Here is a 6,530-nt window from a genome sequence, read left to right as displayed (position 1 = left end):
GGAGTGTCCATTTAGGATGGTAGAAGGACAATGTTTTCTCACTCAGAGTGGTGTGTGTCTTTGGAATTCCCTGCCCTGAGGGTCTGTGGATGTTCAGTCATTGAGTAGATTCAGGATCGAGTAATTGGATCTGAATTAAATGGATAGGAATGGGGAATGTTTGGGAAGGTGGGGTGGAGGGAGCAGATCAGCCAGGTTCTTACTGAATGAGCAAAGATCTAGAAGGGCCGAATGTACTCCCAGCTGTTCGAGTTCTGTCTGTACGGGGCTGGAGAGACACACTGTGGGAATGGAATTGCTCTCAGTTGGTGACCATTGGGATGGTTTCAGCGATGGGGGTTTGGAAGCTGAACGAACCGTGGTGTGTGTGTGTGTATCTGTGTGTGTGTGTGTGTGTTTGTTTGTGTGTGGGTGTATGTGTGTGTGTGTGTGAGGTACTGACCGTCCCCTGTCCTTTTTCAGGTCGGAGGGTGGGCGCTGGTGAGGCACTGGCTAAAGTGGAGCTTTTCCTGTTCTTCACCACCCTGCTGCAGAAGTTCCACTTCCAGGCCCCACCAGGCGTGACAGACCTGGACACCAGCCCGGGAATCGGCTTAGTGTCCAACCCGAAACCCCACCGGGTTTGTGCTGTGTCTCGCTGATGGGCCCCAGCGACAGGCCCAGTCGGTCTTTCACTGCTGGGTTTATAAAGGTGGGAGCTGCAGCACAAAGTGTGAGGCAGCACCAGAACCGGACTACCCTGTCTCTATCCGACTTGGGACACAATCATTTACTCTTTGTACAGATCTGTCTCGTCCCACCTTCACTTCGGTAATGATAACATTTCCAGGGAATCGACTGAGAATGTCCTCCCATTACAAAAGGGGGCAGACATTTCATTGAGAGTTTGAATTCTGTTTGCAAATTAACTCAGACCCCATTCCAAATCTGATTCATTTTGAGAGAATCCTTGCTTTTTGGAGGATTATGTTCATTGAGGTATTTGAACTGTTGCATTGCAATGACTGACTGATTGAACCATGTCCCCTATTCTTGCAATAATTCGCATTTCTCTCTGAATTGTTTGTTTGGCAGGTTTCACACAGCCTAGTCAGACTGGTCGGCCTAGTTTCATAGAAACCTAACTGTGTGAAAGCTGTCAGGGTCATGTGAATGTGCAATACAAAGACCTAATACTGGCACTCTCACTCAAGTTATGCAAAATGTTATTTATTGTTAGAAAATATAACTCAAAGTGCAGAAGTAAGTGTCCTGCTCTTAGATGTCCTAATTACTTATTAATCTCCGGCGCAGGCTCATTGCTGACTGACTGTTGCAGTTTGGAGAGATCAAGTGTAGATTTGCTCAGATTAAACACAATGTTGGTGAAAGGTGTGATCACTTCTTTCCATGCCTGCTGTCCTTGAGAACTGTCCTGAAGAAATGAAAGGAATTAAGTTTGACTTGCACAGGTCACAGAATGTGTGATGGAAATAAAAATGTTGGCATATTTTAATTATGTGTTTTTCAAGCAACTGTTTGAGAAAACAATGACTGAAGATTTGCATATGATCTGGAGCCGGGGGAGGGGGAGGGAGGGGCGGGGGAAGGAAGGTACAGACGCAGCCTTTGCTGGCTACAAGACGTTGACTGGTCTATGGATGAGTGACCAATTGCCGATGACAGCGTATCAGAGAATTGTCCATTTATGAATAAAGCTCGTATGAGGTTCTTGTGAAATTGATACACACTGGTTTATTTCACACTATCGTGGGAAGAGAAGTTGACCACACGTATAAAGAATGGGTACTCTGTACAGATGAGCCTCAGCTCTGTTCCCTGAAGTACAGGCATATTCCGTTCTTATAGGGTCACAAGTGACTGATGTTAATTACAGGACAATACAGTTCTGATTACAGTTGATAGTTTGACATTGTTGATTCAATGCTGCGAGTCCAGCAGTCTCTATCAGGTAATCAATGCCCATAGGAGGTTAGCTAATCTAAAGGCATCGAGACAGTAATGGGTCACATCCTGTTCACAATAGTTCCATAGGACAGTGGTCATCCATATGGAATACCCTGGTGCCATTTAGTCTGTGGGGGCATTGTGTCGTCTGGAGTCCTGGGGAGACAGAGAGAGCCCTTGTGGATTCTGGAGGTGCAGTGCCATTGTGAGGTCAAGAATCTCATTAGTGGGTTGTTTAAATAACATGTTCCTCTGATTAGGTGATGGCTAGTTATTGGCTCTTTTACTGTTAGTTCCTGAGTGTAGCTAATTTGAGTTAGCAGTGGCATTGTGGGTAGGCCCTCTTTCACTAGAGCCAAACATGTTTTCTGTAAGGAAGCGGTCAGTAGGCAAAATGGTATTCCCTTCTCCCACACAGAGACTGTTCTGCCTGGCAACAACTGAGTGATTGGTTCTCAGGTCTCTGGAAAACCTGAAGCTGGTAACAAATTTGAAAGAGAAAGAGGGGAGTACAGTACTTCCTCAGCTCAGGAGTGGTCTCTCTGTTCACTGCAGTCAAAGCACACTGTAGACCTGATGAAAAGCAGTTTGAGTATCATGGGGATCGAGGGTTATATGGAGAAAATGGGAGAATGGCATTGAGAACCTTATCAGACATGACTGAATGGTGGGCAGACTTGATGGGCTGAATGGCCTAATTTCTGTTCCATGTCTTGTGGTCTTATCTTTCCTGCAGCAATAGTTGTAAGTTGTAACTTGTAACTAATAAGTCAGAGGTATTTTTTATGTGATACCAGCCATCTGCTGCTTCTGCAAGTATTCAGAGTAAGGAGCACTGCAACGTGCTGGCCAGCAGAAGGACTTATACACTTAATAGTAAGGCCCTAGGGAGTGTTGCTAAACAAAGAGACCTTGGACTGGAGGTTCTTAGCTCTTTGAAAGTGAAGTCACAGGTAGATAGGATAGTGAAGAAGGCGTTTGGTATGCTTTCCTTTATTGGTTAGAGTATTGAGTACAGGAATTGGGAAGTCATGTTGCAGCTGTACAGGACATTGGTTAGCCACTATTGGAATATTGCGTGCAATTCTGGTCTCCTTCCTATCGGAAAGATGTTGTGAAACTTGAAAGGGTTCAGAAAAGATTTACAAGGATGTTGCCAGGGTTGGAGGTTTTGAGCTGCAGGGAGAGGTTGCACAGGCTGGGGCTGTTTTCCCTGGAGCATCGGAGGCTGAGGGGTGACCTTGTAGACGTTTACAAAATCAAGATGGGCATGGATAGGATAAATAGACAAAGTCTTTTCCCTGGGGTAGGTGAGTCCAGAACTAGAGGGCATAGGTTTAGGGTGAGAGGGAAAAGATATGAAAGAGACCTAAGGGGCAACTTTTTCAACAGAGGGTGGTACATGTATGAATTGAGCTGCCAGAAGAAGTGATAGAGGCTGGTACAATTGCAACATTTAAGAGGCATTTGGATGGGTATATGAATAGGAAGGATTTCGAAGGATATGGGCTGGGTGCTGGAAGGTGGGACTAGATCGAGTTGGGATATCTGGTCGGCATGTTCCACGCTGTACATCTCTATGACTCTCTGAGATCATTTCGACAACAGAATCTGGGAATGAACACTATTGAACTGTCTTTCCAGCCTTTCCTGTGATCATAATCTGTTTTACCCTGTCATTTGTCTGTGGGTGTATGTGTGTGACAGGGGAGTTTTGAAGGGGATGAGAAGTGAGTAATTATATGCCGGTGGCACCAGGTTATAGTCCAAAAGGCTTATTTGGAAGTAAGCCAGTGTTTCCAAATAAACCTGTTGGACTATAACCAAGTGTTGTGTGGTTTTTAACTTGGTCCACCCCAGTCCAACACCAGCTCCTCCACATTATGGTTACCTGAAGTTAGAGACTAATTTCTTGTAATAAACATTGACTCTTGTTCAATGCAGAAACCTGGTCTGTGATTTCTATTGGAAAGTTGGGGAAACTGGAGAATACTTCTTGTTAATGTTCCTAATGACACTGGGAACAATGAGGCTTGACTACCAGCTACCCCAGTGATTCATAACAAGATGTAATGTGTACAAGGTTATCAAGTCTCGGAGCTGTACAGCATGGAAACAGACCCTTCAGTCCAACTCCTCCATGCTGACCAGATATCCTAAATTAATCAACTCCCTTTTGTCAGCATTTGACCCATCTCCCTCTGAACCCTTTCAAGTTTCACAACAGCTGAAAACGTGTTGCTGGTTAAAGCGCAGCAGGTCAGGCAGCATCCAAGGAACAGGAAATTCATCAGGATGAAGGGCTGATGCCCGAAATGTCGAATTTCCTGTTCCTTGGATGCTGCCTGACCTGCTGCGCTTTAACCAGCAACGCATTTTCAGCTCTGATCTCCAGCATCTGCAGACCTCACTTTTTACTCGAAGTTTCACAACAGCCTTCCTACAGCAGGGAGACCAGAACTGAACGCAATCTTCCAAAAGCGACCAAACCAATGCCCTGTACAACTATAACATGACCTCCAACTCCTATACTGAAGTGAATTGTTAATCTGCGACAGCCCATTTTGCTCTCTGTAATAATTGAGGAATCACAGCTGAAAAGGAAAATTGTTTCTTGTTGGACACCAAAACAGAGCCACTACTTGTTTTGTATATGGGCTAGTCCCAGCCTGGGGCAGACAGTTTTCAGACCTATCCCTGAGTCTACTTTGTAAAGGGCTCAGTTGATGCATTCCAACTGTATCACCCAATGCCTGTCACTGCCCAGAGTCTGGGGCCTGGACTGGTGGCTGGTCACTTGCTGTTTTGAGTCAGAGCATGGAGATGGGCAGGTTTGTATTTTTTCTCGGTTGCACAGGCTCATGTGCACAACACTGAGAGGTCACATGATAGAGAATTCATCGTGCCTTTTTAAACACGTCTGTAGCCCTGGGTCTTTTGCTTAAACAGATCTCTGCTTGTAACTCGCAGCGTCCCCAGGAATGGGGCAGACCAGGATTAATCTTTGTGCATTTAGGGAAGAGATAGAATCCACACAAGTGTGGGAACAGGCCATTCGGCCCAACAGATCCACACCAACCTTCCAAAGGGCATCCCACCCACACCCTGCCCTCCTCATGGCTAATGTACCGAGCCTGCACGTGGGCCATTCCACCCTAACCTGCACATCCCAGGACACTATGGGGCAATTTACTGTGGCCAGTCCACCTAACCTGCACATCTTTGGATGGTGGGAGGAAATCGGAGCACCCGGAGGAAACCCATGCAGACACGGGGAGAATGTGCAAACTCAACACAGATAGTTGCCTGAGGATGTGATTGAACTAGGGTCAGTAGCATGGTGAGGCATTGGTGTTAACGATTGAGTAACCGTGCCATCTCTCTCTCTCTCTCTATCTATCTATCTCTCTATCTCACTCTCTCTCTCTCTCTCTATATATATATCTATCTTTCTATCGCTCTCTCTATCTCTCTCTTTATATATATCTCTATCTCTCTCTCTCCATCTCTCTATCTATCTCTCTCTATCTCTATCTCTCTATATCTCTCTATATCTCTCTCTCTCTCTATCTATCTCTATCTCTCTCTATCTCTATCTCTCCATCTCTATCACTATCTCTATCTCTCTATCTCTATCTCTATCTGTCTATCTCTCTCTATCTCTCTCTCCATCTCTTTATCTTTCTCTCTCTATCTCTCTCTCTTTCTCTATCTCTATCTATCTCTCTATCTCTATCTGTATCTCTCTATCTGTATCTCTCTATCTCTATTTCTATCTCTCTATTTTTCTCTCTCTCTCTTTACCTCACTCTCACTCTATCTCTCTATATCTCTCCATCTCTCTCTATCTCACTATCTCTCTATCTCTCTATCTATCTCTCAATCTATCTCTATCTCTCTCTCTCTATCTCTATCTCTATCTGTCTATCTCTCCCTGTATCTCTCTATCACTCTCTCTATCTTTTTCTCTATCTCTATCTCTACCCCATCTATCTCTACCTATCTCTCTCTCTATCTCTTTCTCTATCTCTATCTCTATCTATCTCTCTCTCTATCTCTCTCTCTCTCTATCTCTCCACCTCACTCTCACTCTATCTCTCTATCTCTCTCTCTCTATCTCACTATCTCTATCTCTCTATCTACCTCTATCTCTATCTACCTCTATCTCTCTCTATCTCTCTATATATCTCTCTCTGTCTATCTCTCAATCGATCTCTATCTATCTCTCTCTATCTCTCTATATCTCTCTCTCTCTCTCTCTCTCTATCTCTCTATCTCACTCTCTATCTCTCTATCTCACTCTCTATCTCACTATCTCTCTATCTCACTCTCTATCTCTCTCTATCTCTATCTCTCTATTTCTATCTCTATCTATCTCTCCCTATCTCTATCTCTCTATTTCTCTATCTCTATCTCTCTATTTCTCTATCTCTCTATCTCTCTATATCTCTCTCTATCTCTTTCTATCTCTATCTATCTCTATCTATCGCTATCTATCTCTATCTCTCTAACTCTCTATCTCTCTCTCTCTCTATCTCTAACTCTATCTCTCTCTCTCTCTCTCTATCTCTCTCTATTTCTCT

Source organism: Hemiscyllium ocellatum, chromosome 35, assembly GCF_020745735.1.
Source record: "Hemiscyllium ocellatum isolate sHemOce1 chromosome 35, sHemOce1.pat.X.cur, whole genome shotgun sequence".
In the NCBI taxonomy this organism is placed as follows: Eukaryota; Metazoa; Chordata; class Chondrichthyes; order Orectolobiformes; family Hemiscylliidae; genus Hemiscyllium; species Hemiscyllium ocellatum.
This window is presented reverse-complemented; position numbering follows the sequence as displayed.